The 21,798-nt window shown below is 34.5% G+C and overlaps 1 long non-coding RNA gene across 1 annotated transcript in view; it reads left to right on the top strand.

Moving 5' to 3' along the window:
- The window catches only part of LOC106634104 (uncharacterized), an 87,799-nt gene extending 74,198 nt beyond the window's left edge, over window positions 1–13,601 (top strand). The window contains exon 9 of the long non-coding RNA XR_008622004.2: window positions 12,037–13,601. This is a non-coding gene — a long non-coding RNA (uncharacterized LOC106634104). The remainder of the gene's footprint in view (window positions 1–12,036) is intronic.
- Window positions 13,602–21,798: the final 8,197 nt, after the last annotated feature.

The following is a 21,798-nucleotide window of genomic DNA, read 5'->3' as shown; positions in this document are numbered from 1 at the left end:
GAAGGACCAGGAAGTCAAAGCTGTGGGTATAAAAAGGCACTGGGAAAGCTGGCTGAGCCGTGAGCAGAGGAGTTGGTTTGGGAGCATAGGGCACATGAGACAGTAGTGGGAGGTGACATCAGATGGTTAACTGAGCTGTGGAGGCATGACACCTGGAGTCTTGCATCAAAGATGTGAATTCTGGATATGTAGACTGATGATGTTTGAAGCTAGGCAAGGAGGTGAGAGGCTAAGGAGAGTGTTTGAAATGACATGAGAAAACACTGATTAGAATTCTGAGAAATGGGCTGGGCATGGTGGCTCATGCCTGTAATTCCAGCACTTTGGGAGGCCGAGGTGGGCACATCACTTGAAGTCATGAGTTCAAGGCTACCCTGGCCAACATGGTGAAACCCTGTCTTTACTAAAAATACAAAAATTAGTTGGGGTGGTGGTGCATGCCTGTAATCCCAGCTACTAGGGAGGCCGAGGCAGGAGCATCGCTTGAACCCAAGAGGTGGAGGTTGCAGTGAGCCAAGATTGTGCCACTGCACTGCAGCCTGGGCAACAGAGCAAGACTCTGTCTCAAAAAAAAAAAAAAAAGTCCAAATTTCTGAACTCATAAAAATGGTGACGAGGATCTAGAAGGTCAGAGAAATAGAAGGAAAACCATAAGAGACCAATAGTAGGGGGAAGAAAGGGGGAATGAGCTCCAGGAAAGAGACAGTGGTCAAGGGTGGGCAGGTGAGACTAGAAATAACTTGGAATTTATTACTTGCAGATTTTGATGCAGTAGATTTAGGTCAGACAAAACGTAATTAAAGAGTTAAGAGATAACAGTAAACAGGGAACTCTAAGGATCTTTTCTCATCATGGTGATTATTATTAACATCATTATTATTATAGTTATTCACACCCAAATTATTGACATGTGATCCAGAAGTTGTATGAAATAATTCAGGCATATTAAAATTTCTGGCTATGGGATCACACACAATTACGGGAGCAAAACCAGTGAAGTGGGAAGACAGCAGGAAACAATTCAGGAAAACAATGTTTAATTTCTTCCCTAAGCCCTCTGGGGGAATTCTCCAGAGAGTTTTGAGAATGATCAATAATGAATGTTGCCATGAATTCATTTTCCTTGCAAATCTTTATTTAAACGGTATGTAATAGGCTGTATCATGCCAGTATGCTGGTCGGCCTGGGCCACTGGGAGCCCCTGGGGTTTGAGGAGTGGGCTGTGACCAGAGAATATCCTTCTCTGCAGAGCAGATAGGCCAATCTTTGGCTGCTGTGAGCTTGCAGTGAGGGTATCGTGATTAGCTAAAGCATCTTTCTAAGTTTTAAGAATCACTTGTCACTAATGAGAGTCAAATACTTATGTATGTGATTTACTTAAAAGATGTCAAGCAGACTTATATTTTGTCCCACATAATATTGTTTTAACTTCCTTGCTTTCAATTGTTTTCCAGGAAAAGGGGTTTATGTTACAGTTAGAAATCTAGTAATCAGGCAGAACCTGAAGAAGGTTTTGTGGACAGATACCAAAATGTATCATTGTGGTATTCTATTTTATTGTGGCAGACAATTTTAGTCTTTTGCTTCTTGGAATATGTGCATGGGATGGTGCCACCTATTTGAGCTTCACTTTCAACATGCATAACTTGTAAAGAGAAAATGGAGAGAATCTTAAATTCATGGGTATGTCATTGTTGGTCACATCAGCTTTCCCTCCCTTTATCTGACAGGTTGTTTCTAGACAGTGCAGATCTAGACTTCACAGGGAAGTCAGTAGAGCATGACCTATTTTTTAATTTTCCTAGTCATGAATCTTGGAGACTAGCTGACCCTATTTAGTCTAAGGCAGTGCACCTTGAGCTCAACTTTGCATCAGTCATCTGGAGTGTTTGCAAAAATGTCAAACCCTATTATTATTATCATTATTATTATGTTCCTTTCTTCTGATTAGCCCTGAAATTTTTATTCATTATGATTGGGATGGGCCCCAGGAATCTAAACTATTGACTAGCTCCTTGTGGATTCAGACACAGGTTACTCACAGGCTAATCTTTATTGTTATTATTATTATTATGTCTGCAGGGTCTGTAGTGATGTTCCTTCTTAGTCTGGATACAGGAGATTCTCTTTCTCTTTCTCTCTTTCTCCCTCTTTTATCCTTAGTACATCTGGCTAGAGGTTTATTGGCTTTATTGATATCTTCAAAAAACCAGTTTGGCTCTGTTAATTTTTTCTGGATTATTTTTCTGTTTTTAATTCCATTTATTTCTGCACTTATTATTTATTTTCTTCTCTTTGCCTTTGGTTTAATTTGTTTTTGTTTTGTTTTGTTTTCTAATTTCTTAGATTGAAAGCTTAGATTACTAATTTCAGACATTTCTTATTTTCTATATTAGCATTTAATGTTATATATTTTCCTCTAATACTTGCTTTAGTGGTATCCCACACATTTTAAAATATTGTTAATTCAGTTCAAAAGATTTTCATTTTTATTCAATTCAAAATATTTTATAACTTCCCTTGACCATCATTTAACTTTTAACCCATTTGTTTCTTACATGAAGTATGATTCTTTGAGATAGAGTGTAGATGTGTATTTTTTATATTTTTCATCTATTCTGACAATCTCTGCCTTCTAATCGGAGTGTTTAGGCCATTTATGAGTAATGTGATTATTAATACAGTCATGTGTAAATTTACCATCTTGATAATTATTTTCTATTAGTTTCTTTGTTCTCTTCCCATTCTCCTCTTTTTCTTTATTTGTAGTAATTGAAAATTTCATGATTCAATTTCATCTCCTTTGTTAACTTATTAGCTATAACACTTTGTTGTGCTATTTTTGTGGCTGCTTTAGGGTTTACAGACTATATCTGTAACTTATCATGCTCTGCCTTACATGATATTATAACACTTTTCTTATGGCAAGGAACCTTACACAATCACTTCTGTTTCTTCCTTTCCAAGTCTCTTTGCTATTGTCATAATATATTTTACTCTGATAACATTTTGCTTATGTTATAAACTCCATTATACATTGTTATTATTTTGTTTTAAACAATCGATTATCTTCTAAAAAAGATTTGCAAAACTTTTGAAAAGTTTTTAATTTTCACCCTCATACATACTCTTCCCATCTTAATTCCTTTGTGTAGATTCTGATTTCTATTTGGTATCAGTTTTTTTTTTCCTGAAGGATTTTCTCTTTAACATTTCTTATGATACTAGTCTTCTGATGATAAATTCTTTCAGCTTGTCTTTGTCTGAAGGACCTTTATTTCACCTTTATTTATCCAAAAGAGCTTTACTGGGTATAAAACTGTAGGTTAGACTTTCTCTTTCAGTGCTTTAAAGATGTACTGTTTTCTGACATATATATTTAATGGTTATATTCTGTATTTTATTTTTGCATGCTTTTTGAGCATAACTGCTATCATTCTATTTATTTCTCTGTATATAATGTATTTTTTGCTGTCTGGCTGATTTTAAGATTATCTCTTTATCACTGGTTTAAGCAACTTGATTATATTAGATCTTGTTATAGTGCTCCTCATACCTATTGTGCTTGGGTTTTGTTGAATTCATTTAATCTACAGGTTCACAATTTTCATGAAATTTGGAAAAGTTTCAGCCACTATGTCTTCAAATATTTTTCTGCCCTTATTCTTTCTGGGCCCCCAGTATTAGTCCACTTAGATTTTTCCACATTGCAATGTAAGTTTTTTCAGTCTTTTTATTTTTCTGTGTTTTGTTTTGGATAGTGTACTTATTTTTCTACTTCAGTCTAAAAAAATATCTTCCATGTCTCTTCTTAACATACTCATGCATTGTTTTGTCTTCTTGAAAGATGCAACATACTAATAATCACTGTTTTCATATCCTTACTTTTAACCTTTGTTAGACTGGGCAGGAGCAGCCTTTAGTCTAGGGCTCCTATAGCTCCAATACCGAGGCAATACCTTCTGAGTGCTCCACCCAAAGCCCTGTGTGTTTTGAAGCTTCTCCACTTTGGCTGCTGTGAAGGTGAATTATTTCTAGCTATATGTGATCTTTATTATTTTAAAACGTGATCCTTTCTGGTTTTTCCGTGGCTTTGTGCATTTTCCTCACACAAATATGCTGATCAGTGCTGAGATGAAGAATTGAGGAGAACTCTCTCCAGATCTCCAGAACTCTCTTTGTGCAGAAATCTTTTATTCTGTATCCTGCCCTGTGGATTCTGGCCTCTTTTTTTAACTTGAAAATTTTGTCTCCTTAACTCAGGGAGCTCACTGAGCTCTCTTTGGATTTCCCTTTCTTGCAGTATGACCTGGAAACTCTCCAGGAAGTAACCTCAAATTAATAACCTAAGCTTAGAGTGGAAGCTTGATCTTAGAGACAAAGTTTTCAAAATCTTTTAGAGTGGAAGCTTGATCTTAGAGACAAAGTTTTCAAAACTTTTTAGAGTGGAAGCTTGATCTTAGAGACAAAGCTTTCAAAGCTTTTTAGAGTGTAAGCTTAGGTTATTAATTTCAGACATTTCTTCTTTCTTGTGCTAGAATGTAATGCTACAAATTTTCCTTTAATACCTGCTTTAGTGGTATCCCATACATCTTAATATATTGTCTATTTAGTTCAAAAGATTTTCATTTTCATTCAGTTCAAAATATTTTATAATTTTCCTTGGCTATCATTTATATAAAGTTTGGTTCTTTGAGATAGAGTGTAGATAAGTATTGGCTTATATTTTTAAATTCACTCTGACAATCTTTGTCTTAAGCTACTGTAGGGGTCACCTCATTTGTTTGTATCCACTTGGGAATCATTGTCCTGAGCTGCCTGTTGTCCAGTGTCTAAAATACCTTGCTTGATACAAATTTTGGGTTTTGTTTTGTTTTTAATTTTTAAGACCAGAAGGTAAATTCAGTTTCTGTTACTCCATCTTTATCACAAGTGGAACCTACTTTCCACTCTTTTTTTTTTTTTTTGACAGAGTCCTGCTTTGTGCAGTGGCCCAATCTCTTAAAAGTTATTTTCAGTGGTTATAAAGTCTAGTTTGATAATTCTTTCTGACATTTATATTTAACTTTCTATCTTCTTTTTTACTTACTAGTTTTTTGTTGTAATTCAAAATCAAAGTGTAAATTTTTCTTATTATTCATTCTAGAATTTTTCAATTTTTACTTGACAAAATTGTATATATTTATGGTGTACATTTATGTTTTGAAATATGTATACATTGTGAAATTGCTACATTTTGCTAAATAACATATGCATTATTTCACATGCTTTTTTGTGGTGAGAACACTTAAAATCTAATCTCTTAGCAACTTTCAAGTATATAATACATTGTTATTTACTATAGTTATTGTGTTACACAATAGATATCATGAAATAATTCCTGTCTAACTGAAATTCTGTATACTTTGATTATCTCCCAACCTGTCTTTCTTTCTCACTCATGCCTTGGCAACCACTATTCTACCTTCTGCTTCTATGAATTCAACTTGTTTAGATTCTATGTAGAAGTGACATCATACTATATTTGTCTTTCTGTGCCTGGCTTATTTCACTTAACATAGTGTCCTCCAGGTTCATCCAAGTTGTCACAGATGGCAGGATTTTCTTCTTCAGCCTGAATGCTATTCCATTGTGTATATATCCCACATTTTCTTTATCCATTCCTCTGTTGATAGATGCTTCTGTTGATTCCATATCTTAGTGATTGTGGATAATGCTGCAATGAACACAATGGGCATGGGAGTGCAGATATCTCTTCAACGTACTGATTTCACTTACCTTGGATCTATACCAAGTAGTGGGGTTGCTGGATCATTTGTTAGAAGCAAGACAGAGTCAGCCTTGCTAGACTTCTGTCACTGTCATAATCTTTGCAAAGCTGTTTTCAAGATCGGAGTCAAATTTCATCCTTGTGCCTGTGGATATGCAATTTGTTCCAACACCATTTATTGAAGTGTTTGTCCTTTCCCCATTGTGTGTTCTTGGCACCTTTGTCAAAAATCAATTGACCAATATAAACATTTATATTTATTCAATTATTTATAAATAAATATTTGTTGACCAAATCTATAAATATGTGAATTTATTCTTGGCCTCTCATTTCTGTTCCATTGGTTTATGTGCCTATTTTAATGCCAGTACCATGATGTTTTGATTGCTATAGCTTTGTATCCTATTTTAAAATCATTTAGCATGTTGCTTCCAGCTTTGTTTTTTCGCCCAAGATTGCTTTGGGTATTTGGGGTACTTTGTGGTTCCGTTCACATCTTAGGATTTCTTTCTACTTCTGTAAAAAATGTCATTGGAGTTTTGACAGAGATTGCATTGAATCTGTAGGTTGCTTTGGGTGTTATGCACATTTCAATAATATTCCTTCTTCCAGTTTATGAACACAGGATATCTTTCCATTTATTTGTGTTTTCTTCAATGTATTTTATCAATGTTTTGTAGTTTTCATCATACAGATCTTTCACCTCCTTAGGTTAATTTATTCACAAGCTATTAAATTTTTTGTGGCTAATGTAAACAGGATTGTTTTGAATTTTTTAATAGGTTTGTTGTTATTATAAAGAAATATTATGGAGTTTTATATGCTGATCTTGTGTTCTACAACTTTACTGTATTTATTAGTTTTAACAATTTTTTCACACGTTTAGCATTTTCTGTACATAAAATTACACCATCTGCAAACAGAGACAATTTCACTTTTTCCTTTCTGATTTGGATGTCTTTTATTTGCCTGTTGCTCTGGCTAGGATTTCTAGTACTATGTCAGTTAGGAGTGCTGAGAATGGGCATCTTTGTTTTATTCTTGATCTTAGAGACAAAGCTTTCAAATTTTACCACTGAGTATTGTGTGAACTGTGAGCTTATGACATGTGGCCTTTTTTTGTGTGTTGAGGTTCATTCCTTCTATAACTAATTTGTTGAGAATTTTTACCATAAAATGATGTTGAATTTTGCCAAATGAGTTATCTGCATCTATTGAAATAATCACATAGATTTTGTCCTTTATTCTGTTAATGGGCTATTTCACATTCATTGATTTGCGTATGTTGAACCATCTTTGTATCCCAGGAATAAATCCCACTTAATCATGGTGAATAATCCTTCTAATGCACTGTTGAATTCAGGTTGCTAATATTTTCTGGAAGATTTTTGCATCTATGGTCATCAGGGATATTGGCCTACAATTTTGTTTTCTTGTAGTGTCCTTGCCTGGCTTTGGTATTAGGGCAGTGCTGGACTTTTAAAATGAATTTGGAAGTACTTCCTCCTTAATTTTGTGGTAGAGTTTGGTATTAGTTGTTCTTTAAATGTTTTGTAGAATTCAGCAGTGAATCTATCTGGTCCTGGGATTTTCTTTGTTGGGAGACTTTTTATTACTGTTTCAATTTCCTTACTCATTGGTCTGTTCAGATTTTCTGTTTCTTAATGATTTAGTCTTGGTAGATTGCATGTTTCTAAGAATTTTCTCGATTCTAGATTATCTCATTTGTTGATGTACAATTGTCCATAGTAATCTTATAATTCTTTGTATCTCTGTGGTATTGGTTTTAATGTCTCCTCTTTCAGTTCTGACTTTGAGTCCTTGTTTTTCCCTTAGTCTAGCTGAAGGTTTATCAGTTTTTTTTTCAAAAAAGAACAACTCAGTTCTGTTGATCTTTTGAATTATTTTTGAATACTCTCTCTTATTTATTTTTGCTCTGATCTTTAGTATTTCCTTCCTCTGAGCTTCTTTTTCTTCCAGTTCCTTGAGGTGTAATATTAAGTTATTTATATTCAGTCTTCTTTTTGTTATAGGCATTTCTTGCTATAAACTTTCTTTTTAGAGCTGCTTTTGCTACATCTCATAAGTTTTGGTATGTTGTGTTTCCATTTTTGTTTGTCTCAAGATATTTTAAAATTTATGTTTTAATGTCTTCTTTGACTCGATTGTTGTTCATAGCTTTCTATTTTTTCCTGGCTTCCATCATTTCTTTGCAGAAGTCAGCCGTCAGTCCATCCGTTGCTACTTTTAAGGTAATACTTCTTTTCTTTTCTGGATGTTTTTAAGGGACTTTTCTCTTTGTTGTAGCAGTTAGGCGCTCATATTCTGAGTTGTAGTTTCTTCATATTTATTTGCCTAACATTTGCAGAGTTTCTTGATTTTCAGTTGGAAATCTTTTTCCCATTTATGATGTTGTGTTGGCAAATCCTTTTCTTGAATTATTACTGGCCATTATCTCTTCAAATATTGCTCATGCCCCTTTCCCTCTTTCCTCTCTTCATTATCTTTAATCAGTAGTATATTAAACATTTTTACTGTACCACATGTTCCCCTTACATTTTCTTCTGTATTTTTCATATATTTTCCTCTCTGTTATATTTTAAGTGAATTGGCTCCTATTTTAATTTCCAATTTATTTATTTTTTAAAGCTGTGTTTAATTTGCTACTAAACACTTCTATTGAGTATACAATTTCAGCCATTAAAATTTTTCAGATCTAGAATTACATTTTATTCTTAAAAAGTATTCTTGGGAGAACTTCATCTTGCCTATTTTCCTGAACATGCTAACCATAGTTATTTTAGTCAATGTCTGATAACCTTAAATCTATGAAGATGTTCCTATTTGTATGATTTCTATCCACCCCCCCTTGGTTTTGTTTCCTTCTGTGCTTGATAATTTTTAAATTTTATACCAGACATACTCTCTGAAAAATTGTAGAAGCTTTCAGTGATTATCTTCTTCTACATGACGGTGAGAGTATAAACATACCAATTTGATTCAATCCAGAACTGAGCTGACTCCTGTCTGGGTTTCACTGTTTGTAAGGCTGATTCTATCTCTGGTTTGTCCTTCAGGCATCTCAGCTGAAAGCCTGAATATTTACCAGTGTATTGCTTCATTGGTGAGCACTGAACTTAAATTTTTGTATTCCTAGCATGGTAAGATAGCCAAAACCTCCCTTCAGCTTTTCTTCCTCTCTTTGCTTGGCTTCAGGGACTCTAGCCCCACAAAGCTTTGGAATCAGTAAATGTCTCAAGGAGAAAACAGGTGCAGAGTGCCAGATGTATGTCTGTGACTCCTACTCTCTGGAAACTTGGCTGTTTATGTTTAGCTAGAGTGACAGTCCTGAATTCCAATCTTTATGTTCTTAGCCCTGTGAAATTAAGGAAAAATTAAATATGCCATCTCAGGCCTCTTGCTCTTTGCAGCCAAGGAGGATTGGTAAATCCTCCAAGGGGATAATTAGTAGATGTAATCTTGGGCTAACTTTCACATCCCTTCCCTCCCTTCTGGGGTCATCGCCTCTTAATCCTGATTGCTTTGGTAATGTTCTGATTCTTCTAGAAGACATCCCTTTGTGTATTTTATCTAGATTTTCTAGTTCAGTGGGAGACTGGATGCTCTATAAGCTACTCCATGTAAGTCAAAATCTCAGAACTCCATAGTACACTTTGGACTATAATTCCTCATCAGTTGAAACAATGGATTGGATATCATGTTGTAAACTCTTAGGAGGTAAACTTATGTAAGGAAAGTTCACTAAAATAAAAAATTCCATTCATCTCCATAGGAAGGATCCATGTTTACCATGTACTTGAGATTGAATATTAGGCAATCAAAAACTACAGGAAAGATGAGCTGCTATTTTAGCAGCTATGACTGTCTTCCATTATTGTAACCAGACTACGTCCTAAAACTCACTTATTTATTTTTAATTGACAAAATTGCATGTATTTAATGTGTACAACATAATGTTTTGAAACATGTATTAATTATTAAATGTCTAAATCAAATTAATTAACATATGCATTGCCCACATATTTATCATTTTTTTGTTGTAAGAACAATTAAAATATCTCTTAGTGGTTTCTAAGCACACAATACATTGTTATTATGTCCTAAAACCCTTAGCCAACCTTGCTGAATTATACTAATCTGTTCTTAATAAAACAACCTGTTTGTGATGGGCTAAAAGGCAATTTTTTGTTTTACTTTTTCTTTCAGAATTTTATAAACATTGTTCCATTTTCTTCTGGGATTGAATGATACTTTAGTAACATTTGGAGACAACATCATATATTTCTTTGCTGCTAACAACCATAAATGCCTTTTTTTGGTTAACTAATAACTGTACAGTATTATATCCCAGATTCCAGGTAAACAGTCAACCCATATCTTGGACAGACTGTGTCACTATGCATCAATTTTCCTTGGAACATCTGAATCCTTCTGAAAGAACAGGTTCTCTTTCTACTTTCTTGACTCAAGTATTTCAATATTTCTTAACCTGGACATCTTCAAACTCATACAGAACTTTAAAAATACGGATGGGAATTTTTCCAACTTTTTTTTTGGGGGGAGATGGAGTCTTGCCCTATCCCCCAGGCTGGAGTGCAGTGGTGTGATCTTGGCTCACTGCAACCTCTGCCTCCCAGGTTCAAGTGATCCTCCTGCCTCAGCCTCCCAAGTAGCTGGGACTACAGATGTCCACCAGCATGCCTGGCTAATTTTTGTACTTTTAGTGGAGACAGGGTTTCACCATATCGGCCAGGCTGGTCTTGAACTCCTGACCTCAGGAGATTCGCCTGCCTCGGCCTCCCAAAGTTTTGAGATTATAGTCGTGAGCCACCATGCCTGGCCTCCAACTATTTTCAGTACTTCAAAATCTTTAAAGGAGAACAACGAATTTTCTTAAGAGGTATCTGAAGGCTGAAGAGGCCATCAAGGGCCTAGTTTTTGTTCTGAAGTCTATCAACTCAGCTAGTGGTGGTCACTTTAGGATAATCTGCAGCTCTGATTGACAACCACATGTCTTAGATTAAAGAAGAGTTAAAACAAGTAGACATATAGGACTATATAAAACTAAAAAGCTTCACAGCAGAAGAAACAATCAAAAAAGTGAAGAAACAACCTCTTGAATGTGAGAAAATGTTTGCAAACTACACATCCTCCAGGGGACTAATACCCAGAATATACAAGGAACTAAGCAACACCATAGTGAAAAGACAAATAATCCCATTAAAAATGGACAAAAGAAGGGAACAAACATGTCTCAAGAGAAGATGTATGAATGGCCAACAGGTCTATGAAAAAATGCTCGATATTACTACTAATCATTCAGGGAAAGGCAAATTAAAACCACAGTGATATAGCATCTTATGCCAGTCAGGATGGCTATTACTAAAAAGACAAAAAGTAATAGATGCTAGCAAGGAAGTGGAGAAAAGGGAAGTCATACACTGTTGGTGGAAATGTAAATTAGTACAACTACTATGGAAAATAGTATGGAGATTTCTCAAAAAACTAAAAATAGAACTACCATAAGATCCAGCAATCGACCACTGGGGATTTATCCAAAGGAAAATAAATCTGTATATCAAAGTGAGACCTGCTCTTGCGTGTTTATTGCAGCACTATTCACAATAGCCAAGATATGGAATCAACATAAGGGTCCACAGCAGATGAATGAATAAAGAGGATGTGGTAGGTACACACAATGGAGTACTATTCGGCCATAAAAAATGAAATTATGTTATTTGCAGCAACATGGGTGGAACTGGAGGAGGCCATTATGTTAAGTGAAATAAACCAGGCACAGAAAGACAAATACTGCATATTCTCACTCATATGTGGGAGTCAAAAATGTTCTCATGGACATAGAAAATAGACTTACAGCTACCAGAGACTGGGAAGAGGAGGTGAGTGAGTGGGAGTGAGGGAATGAGGAGAGTTTGGGTACAAATATATAGTCAGATGAAATAAATAAGTTCTAATGTTTGATAGCAGACCAGGGTGATTATACTTAGCAACAGTAGTTTGTATATTTCAAAGTTACTATAAGAGTGAACTTAAAATGATATCAACAATAGACATGATAAGTACTTGAGTACTTACCATGGATACCCCAAATACCCTGACCTGATCATCACACATTATACATGTGTAACAAACACTTACCCCATAAATATGTAAAATATTACGTACCCATAAAAGGAAAAAAAAGTGAGAAAATGAATTATTTGTTACTTTGCTTTGTGTCATAGATGCAGTATTCCAAAGCAGGAGATTCACTGAAAAAGATGTTTAAGAAGTTGCTGATGAAGAAAAGTTCAGGATTCACAGCTCCATCCAAAGGGAATAGCCACTTTTCTCATTTTGAGATATGACTACTAACAAGTATTATTCTGCATCTTCAGCCAGGCTGTGGAAGGCCCCATTCTTTCTGTAACACAGATGTTCAATTGGAATTTTCCACCTGGTCACGTAATTCTACTTTGGGATTTAACAGGTTAACTTGGCACTGGTCACTGGCCTCTGAGGGTAAAATATGATAATTCAGCATAGATTCTATTTGTTGATAACTCATCATAGCCACATTGGCATCAATAAGTTTTCTGTAGGGCACACTTTTCCTTTAATGTGGACACAGTCACATAATAATATGCTTATGGTGCAGACATTGGTTCTAAACTCACTTTGCATTATCTGTATCTGCATCTATATCTGTAACTGTATCTATCTGTATCTACATCTGTATCTGTATCTGTACTTATATCTGTATCTGTATCTATCTGTATCTGTATCTATATCTGTATCTGTCTGTATATCCGTATCTGTATCTACCTGTATCTATCAGTATCTGTATCTATATTTGTATCTATCTATATCTGTATCTGTATCTATCTGTATTTGTATCTGTATCTGTATCATCAATCTGTATCTGTAGCTATCTGTATCTGTATCATCTATCTCTATCTGTATCTATACTTGTATCTGGATCTATATCTGTATCTATACTTGTATCTGTATCTATCTGTATCTGTATCTGTATCATCTATCTGTATCTGTATTTTTATCTGTATCTTTATCTATACCAGTATCTGTATCTATCTGTACTTGCATCTATCTGTGTCTGTAACTGTCTGTAATTATTTATCTATATCTATTTCTATCTAATCTCATTTTATTTTTATTTATTTTTAGAGCAGTTTCAGGTTCACAGCAAAATGGAGCAGCAAACACAGAGATTTCCCATACACCCCGGTCCCCACATGTGCACAGCCTCCCCCATTGTTAACATCCCCTGCCAAGGTGGCATTTTTCTTATAACTGATGAACCTACATTTACACATACTTATCACCCAAAGTTCATAGTTTACATTAGGGCTCACTCTTGTTGTACATTATACAGATTCAGACTGGTTATGATGATACGTCTTTATCATTATGGTATTGTACAGAGCAGCTTCATATCCTAAAAATCTTCTGCACTCAGTCTGTTCATGCCTTCCCACTAACCCTTGGTAGCCACTAATCTTTTCACTGTCTACCTTCTTTTGCCTTTTCCAAAATGTCATATAGTTGGAATCATACAGTATGAGGCCTTTTCACATTGGCTTTTCTCATTTAGTAATATGCATTTAAGACTCCTCTCTGTCTTTTTATGGTTTGATAGCTCATTTTATGACTTGATAGCTCATTGATTTTCAGCACTAAATAATATTTCATTGTCTAAATGTACCACAGTTTATTTTTCCATTCATCTGTTGAAGAACATCTTGATTTTTTTCTAAGTTTTGGCACATTTGAATGAATAAAGTTGATATACATATCTGTGTGCAAATTTTACTGTGTATCTGTTTTCAGCTCCTTTGGGTAAATATCAAGGAGTATGATTGCTGGATAGTATGGCAGGAGTGTGTTTAGTGTTGTAAGAAACCACCAAATTACCTTCCAAAGTGATTGTACCATTTTGTATTCCTACCTGCAATGAATGAGTTCCTTTAGCTCCACATCCTTATATTTAATGTTTCAGTGTTCTGGATTTTGGCCATTCTAACAGGTGTGTAGTGTATATCACAGCTGTACTAATTTGCATTTACCTTATGTCATATGTCATGGAGCACCTTTTCATATGCTTATTTTCCATCTGCATATCTTCTTTGTTGAGGTGTCTGTTAAGGTCTTTGGCACAATTTATTAAATGAGCCATTTTCTTATTATTGAGTTTTAAGAGTTCTTTGCATATTTTGAATAATAGTTCTTTATCAGATGTGTCTTTTGCAAATATTTCTCCCAGTCTGTGGCTTCTCTTTTTACTTTCTTGACAGCATATTTCATAGGGCTAAAATTTTTAATTTTAATGAAGTTCAGCTTATTGCTTCATTATTCCATGGATTGTGTCTTTGGTGTTTGGTCTATAAAGTCATTGCTAAACCCTAGATTAGCTAGATTTTCTCTTATACTGTTTTCTAGGAGTTTCATAGTTTTGTATTTTACATTTGGGGCTGTGATGTACTTTGAGTTAATTGTTTTGAAGGGTGTAAGGTCTGTGTCTAGACTCTTTTTTTTTTTTTTTTGGTTTGCATGTGGATGTCCAGTTGTTTCAGCACCATTTGTTCAAAATATTATCTTTGTTCCATTTTATTGCCTTTTTTCCTTTGCTAAAAATCTGCTGCCTATACTTATGTGGGCCTATTTCCAGGCTTTCTATTTTGTTCTAATGAGCTATTTGTCTGTTCTTTCACCAATGCCACATTATCTTGTTTACCGTGGTTTTGCAGTAAAACTTGAAGTTGGTTAGAGTTGGCCTTCCAACTTTGTTCTTCATACTGTGCTGATTATTTTGGGTCTTTGACCTCTCCGTATAAACTTTATTATTTTATTTTATTTTTTTAAAGATGAGGTCTCACTATGCTGCCCAGGCTGGAGTTGAATTCCTGGGCTTAAGCAATACTTTCACTTCAGCCTCCAGAGTAGCTGGGACTACAGGTATTTGCCACCACGCTCAGCTCATATACCTCAGAATTATTTATTGATATCTGCAAAATAATTTGCTGGGATTTTGATGGGATTGCATTAAATCCATGGGTCAAGTTGAGAACTGACATCTTGACAATATTGAGTCTTCCTATCCATAAACATGAAATATCTCTATTTAATTATTCTTTGACTTTTCCAACAGAGTTTTTTGGTTTTCCTTATACATATTTCTTATGTATTTTGTTACATTTATACCTGAGTGTTTCATCTAGTGGGTGATAATGTAAAAGGCATTATGTTTTTAATTTCAATTCCACTTGTTCATCGCTGGTATGTAGAAAAGTGATTGACTTTTGTATGTCAATATTGTATCTTGCAACTTTGCTAAAATTACTTATTTTTTTGTCAGTTATTTTGGACTTTATACCCAGACAATCACCACTTGTAAACAGAGTTTCATTTCTTCCCAATCTGCATATCGTTTTAGAAATTTTATTTTCTTATTGCATTAGTTAGCGTTTCCACTACCACCACCTTGAAAGGCAGTGGTAACAGAGGACATCCTTGCCATATTTCTCATTTTACTAAGCAGGCTTTTTCTCCCATTAACTATAATATTAGCTGTAAGTGTTTTGTAAATATGCTTTATCATATTGAGGAAGTTCCCCTCTATCCTAGTTTGTTGAGTGCTTTTTATCATGAATGGGTATTGGATTTTTTCAAATGCCTTTTCTGTATCTATTGATATAATTATGCAATATTTTCATTCTTTTAGCTTATTGATAAGCTGGATTACATTAATTGATTCTCAAATATTGAACAAGCTTCATATAATTGGGATACATTCCACCTGGTCATGGTGTAAAATTCTTTTTACGTATTGTTAAATTCAATTTGCTAGTATTTTGTTGAGGAGTTTTACATCTATGCTCATGAGAGGTATTGGTTTGCAGTTTTCTTGTAATGTCTCTGAGGTTTTTGTATTAGAACAATGTTGGCCTCATAGAATGAGTTAAGAGGTACAGATGCTCTTTGATGTACAATGGGGTTATGTTCTGATACCCACGGTATGTCAAAAATGAATTTAATGCCCTGATAAACCCATCATAAAGTCAACAAATCTTAAGTAAAACTACATAAGTCAGAGACCTTCTGTATTCCCTCTGTCAGTGTCTTCTGAAAGAGATTGTAAAAAAATAAAATAAATCCGTGTAATTACTTCCTTAAGTATTTGGTAGAATTTACCAGTAGACCAAATGCTTTCTGCTTTGCAAAGTTATTTATTGATTCAATTTTGGCAATAGGCATAGGCCTATTCAGATTCCCTACCTTTCATGTGAGTTTGCGTGACAGACACAGCAAACTGTGTCTGTCAAGGACTTGGTCCACTTAATCTAGGTTATCAAATTTATGGGTATAAAATTGTTCATACCATTCCTTGATTGTCATTTTGATGTCCATTGGATCTGTAGTGATGTCTCCTCTTTCATTTCTGATGCTCATAATTTGTTTTTTCTATCTTTTTTTCATAGTTACACTGAATGGCAGTCTATTGATTTTATTGATTTTTTTTAAAAGAACCACCTTTTTGTTTTATTAATTTTTTCTATTTCCTTTTATCAATTTCCTTGCTTTCTGTTTTTTAAAAATTATTTATTTTCTTCTGCTTACCTTGAATTTAATTTTCTCTCTTTTTTTTCTTGTTTCCTATGGTGGAAACCTAGATAATTAATTTTAGATCTTTCTTCTTTTTTTAAAATATATTCATGCAATGCTATAAATTTCCCTCTAAGCACCACTTTTTCCACATTCCACATATTTCAATACGTAGTGGTTTTACTTTTATTTAGTTCATTATTTTATTTAGTTAATTCAAAATATTTTAAATTTTTCTTGAGATTTCTTTTTTGGCCAATGTGTTATTTAGAAGTGTGTCCTTTAATCTCCAAATATCTTGGGATTTTCCAGCTATCTGTCTGTAATTAATTTCTAGATTAATTCCATTGTGATCTCAGAGCAGACAATATATTATTTTTATCCTTTTAGATTTGTTCAGGTGTATTTTATGGCCAAGAATGTAGTCTATTTTGGTGAATGTTCCATATGAGCTTGAGAAGAATGTATATTCCTGTATTCCTTTATACCAAAAAATTAAATATCCATGGTAGTTCCCATGTAGAAGAGACAATCAAGGTCCTGAGATCAGCATGTAAAATAATTATACATAAAAAATATTCCCCTGGCTGGGCACGGTGGCTCAGGCCTGTAATCCTAGCACTTTGGGAGGCCGAGGTGGGCTGTTCACAAGGTCAGGAGATTGAGACCATCCTGGCTAACACGGTGAAACCCTGTCTCTACTAAAAATATATAAAAAAAAAAAAAAAAAAAAAGGAAAAATTAGCCGGGTGTGGTGGCAGGCACCTGTAGTCCCAGCTACTTGGGAGGCTGAGGCAGGAGAATGGCATGAACCCAAGAGGTGGAGCTTGCAATGAGCTGAGATCATGCCACTGCACTCCAGCCTGGGTGACAGAGCAAGACTCCGTCTAAAAAAAAAAGAAAAAAAAATGCACCTGTGTGTTTTTTTATTAACTGATTGTCTCCAGAGTTAGAATTCTTTCAAGGTGATGTTGATGTAATATCAAATGTTTGGCATGCAAGACTGGGGTTTGAAGTGCAAAGAAGTTAAGCCTTCAAGAATCTAGACTATCCTGCTAATGTGCAAAGTTTTCTTTAGAGTTTCCTTGCTTGTATGTCAAGAAACCAACTGAGTTTTCATTTAATGTGGGCAGAGTAACAGTGGTTCCCATTTTCGTTATTTTTTCCATACCTTTTTCTTTGTACAGAAAATTATCTCTCCTGTAATTATTCAAAATAAAATCTTTCTTGCTGGTTAGACCTCCAAAACCCAGTGGTTGAGACCTCCTAAAATCCAATTAAGTTGACTTGCTTACTTATGTTCCTCAGATCCACCTTTATGTAAGCTATAACACAAAACCCCAAGGCACTTTGGAAGATAATTTTGAAAATTGATGTTTGCACTTTAGGAGGCCGAGGCGGGCAGATCACTTGAGGTCAGGAGTTCAAGACCAACCTGGCCAGGACGGCAAAACCCTGTCTCTATTAAAAATACAAAAATTAGCTGGATTGATGGCAGGCGCCTGTATTCCCAGCTAGTTGGGAGGCTGAGGCAGGAGAGTCACTTGAAACCAGGAGGTGAAGTTTACAGTGAGCAGAGATGTGCCACTGTGCTCCAGCCTGAGAAACAGAGCAAGACCCTGTCTCAAAATAAAAAAAAAAAAAAAAAGAAAAAGAAAATTGATATTTGCTGCAAGAGAGATTATGAAATTTTAAAAAGTGTTAAATTACTGCAGGTAGTAAATACTGGGTCTTATGTTGGCTTGTATACATAAGACATGTTTAACCTTGACTGTTATCTGTGAAGTGGTTTGGATTTTGTTCAATTATCTGGATGTTCATTCTTGTCCATGTCTCTGTTCCTGACTGCAAGCTGCTAGAGATCAAGCTATACCCTGTGGATCATTATAAATTTTATTTTCTACATAGTTGTAAAACTTCTTCCTTTTAATTCCAAGTGACATTGTCTGAAAAGTGTCTAAAATGACATTGGAAATTCTATTGAGGTCCAGTGGACATCATTCAGTTAATGTAAGTTTACCTTAATTGTTCAGTGTCAGTTTGAAGTGATTAGACCATTAACTTAAGAAGTCACTGGAAGGTAGTATAAGGTCTAAGGATAAGAGGGATGTACACACAGGTTAGTAGCATTTGTAGGGCATGTGGACATTTTTGCTTCTAAAACAATTTTTTAAAATTATACGAATATTTCGATTCAGTTGAGTATTTTGTGAGTCTTCAAAATGTATCAGTAGACAATTGCAGTGAGATAAGCTTCTTCAAGGTCATAAGACTCAATTATCATTGGTTTGTTATTGGAACAGTCATGTTCATGAATCCATCTCCTCATCAATCCATCCAACCAGTTGTCATGTACTATGTTTCAGGTACTATTTGAAATCTGAGGATTATAATAGTGGACAAAAGAAACAAGGAGATATGGGGAAATGTGGGTACGCAAAGTCCCTGAAAGGCTAATGAGAGTGGAGTGTTGGTAGAACAGAAAGAACACCAGTTTGACTGAAAAGTAGTAAACAAGGCTTCACAAAGGCACTCAGATAAGGGCTGCAAGCTAGTTGGAATTTGATTCTAAATCCAAAGGAAAGCTGCTGGAGAGTTGGACATAGTGGAGTAATGTGAAATGACTATTATTTTTTAAAAAGAAATCTATTTTTTACAACAAATTTGGATTTAGAGAAAAATTGAGAAGATACTACAGACAGTTTCCACATACCTAATACCCAGTTTCCTCTGTCATTAACATCTTGCATTAGTATGGTACATTTGTTATAATTAGTAAATGAATATTGATACAGTATTATTAATTAAAGCCCATGCTATATTCATATATTCTTAGGTTTTATAAAATTTCTTCTGTTTCATCCAAAATACCATGTTACATGTAGTCATCCTGTCTCCTTAGGATTTCTTTGGATATAAAAGTTTCTCAGGCTTTTCTTGTTTTGATGACCTTGACAGCTTGCAGAAGTCCTTGTCAAGAATTTTGTCAAATGCTCCTCTATTGGAAATTGTTCTGTGTTTTTATCATGATTTGCCTGGGTAGCTTTTATCACAATTAAAATGGGTTTTGGGGAAGAAGACCACAGAGGTAGAGGGCCATTTTCATCACATCATGTCAACAGTACATACTATCAACATGTTCTATTGCTATTGATGCTGACTTTCATAACGTTGTTGAAGTTGGGTGTCAGGTTTCCCCACTATAAAGTTATTGATTCTCCTGACCCACCACCATTTTATCATAGTATACTTTGCTGGAAAGAAGTCACTAAGCACAATCCATCTCTAAGGAATGAGGAATTGTGCTCTCCCTGTCTTTGAGGGCAGGGTATCTACGTACATTATTTGGAATTCTTCTTACAGATTTGTCTCTTATTCCCATATACTTACTTATGTAAGCATTACTTATATTGATATTCCATTGTATGAATGCACCACAATCTGTTTATCCATTTACATATTGAAGACTATCTTAGTTGCTTCCCAGTTTTTGGTAATTATGAGTAAAGCTATTATAAACATTCACATGCAGTTTTTTGCATAGATACATTTTCCAGTCAGTTGGGTAGATACATAGGAGTGCAATTGCTGGTTTGTATGGTTAAGGTTATGTTTTGCTTTGTAAGAAATGGCCAAGCTGTCTTCTCAAATGGCTGTCCCATTTTGCATTCCCTGTTGCAATGAATGAGAGTTTCTGTTGCTCTGTATCTTCATCAGTATTTGATGTTATCACGCTTTTAGATTTTAGTCATTCTAATAGATACATAGTGATATCTTATTATTGTTTTAATTTACAATTCCTCAATGATAAATTATGTTTTGTACCTTCTCATTTACCTATTTGCTATCTGTATTTCTTCTTTTGTGAGTTTTTTGTTCAGATCTTCTCCTTGTATTTTTAAACTAGTTTTAAAAAAAGTTGAGTTATTTTCCTATAGTTGAGAAAATAGGAAATACATTTGTCAACTCCCATTGCCAAACCCAAAGTCATTCGATGTGTTTTGCAAATATTTTATCCCAGACTATACACAGAAACTATATGTATCTTATAAATTTTTGTTTTAATAAAATTTAACTTATTAATTTTTATATAACATTAAGTTTGGATTATACTTTTGGTGTATCTAAACACTCATTGCCAAACCCAAAGTCACTTAGATTTTTTCTCATGTTTTCTTCTGGATGTTTATTATACTTTTATATTTTGCATTTAGGTTTATGATCAAGTTTGAATTAATTTTGATGAAAAGTGTAAGGTATGTGTTTATATTCTTTTTAAATATGCACATCCAATTGATTCAGAACCATTTGTTGAAAATACTTCTTTTCCCTTGAATTGCTTTTGCTCTTTTGCCAAAGATCTGTTGACTATATTTGTGTGGCTCTATTTCTGGGCTTTTTAGTCTATTACACTTGATCTATGTGTCTGCTTTTTCATTAATACCATACTGTCTTGATTTCCATACCTTTATAATAAGTATTAAAATTTGGTTGTGTGAGTCTTCCAACTTTGTTTTTATTCAGTATTGCATGAGCCATTGTATGTATTTTGCCTTTCCACATGAACTTTAGAATCAGTTTGTGACTATCTATGAAACAGCTTCCTGCAATTTTGATTGGGATTGCATTGAATCTATAGATCAAGTTGGGAAGAACTGACATTTTAACAATATTGAGTCTTCCAGTCCATGAACATGGAATATCCTTCCATTTATTTAGATCTTTGATTTTTTAAAATCACAGTTTTATTGTTTTCTGCACAGATACTATACGTATCTTATTAATTTCATTCCTAAGTATTTCATTGTTTGGGTGCCATTATAAACCGTATTTATTTATTTATTTATTTATTTGAGACAGAGTCTCACTCTGTTCCCCAGACTGGAGTACAGTGATGCAATCATGGGTCACTGTAGCCTTTACCTCCCGGGCTCAAGTGATTCCCCCACCTCAGCCTCCTGGGCAACTGAGACTGCTAGCATGTGACACTATGCCTATTTTTATTTTTTGTAAAGATGGTGTATTCACTATGTTTCCTAGGCTGATCTTGGATTCCTGGACTCCAGCAATTCTTTTGCCTTGGCCTCCCAAAGTGATGGGATTACAGGCTTAAGCTGCCATACCTGACTGATAGTATTTTTGAATTTCACATTTCAATTGTTCATTGTGGTATATAGGAAAGCAATTGACTTTTGTATATTAATCTTGTATCCTGTAACCTTTTATACTCACTTATTAAATCCAGGAGATTTGTTTTGCTTTGTTTTGTTTTAGTTTTTGATCAATTCTTTGGGATGTTTTACATTGATAATAATGTCATCTTTGAACAAAGACAATTTTACTTGTTCCTTTCCAGTCTTATAAAGTTTGTTTCTGTTTCTTTTCTT

The sequence above is a fragment of the Pan paniscus genome, chromosome 20 (genome assembly GCF_029289425.2).
Source record: "Pan paniscus chromosome 20, NHGRI_mPanPan1-v2.0_pri, whole genome shotgun sequence".
Classification (NCBI taxonomy): domain Eukaryota; kingdom Metazoa; phylum Chordata; class Mammalia; order Primates; family Hominidae; genus Pan; species Pan paniscus.
The sequence above is the reverse complement of the archived record's forward strand: the minus strand, read 5'-3'. Positions and strand labels throughout refer to the sequence as shown.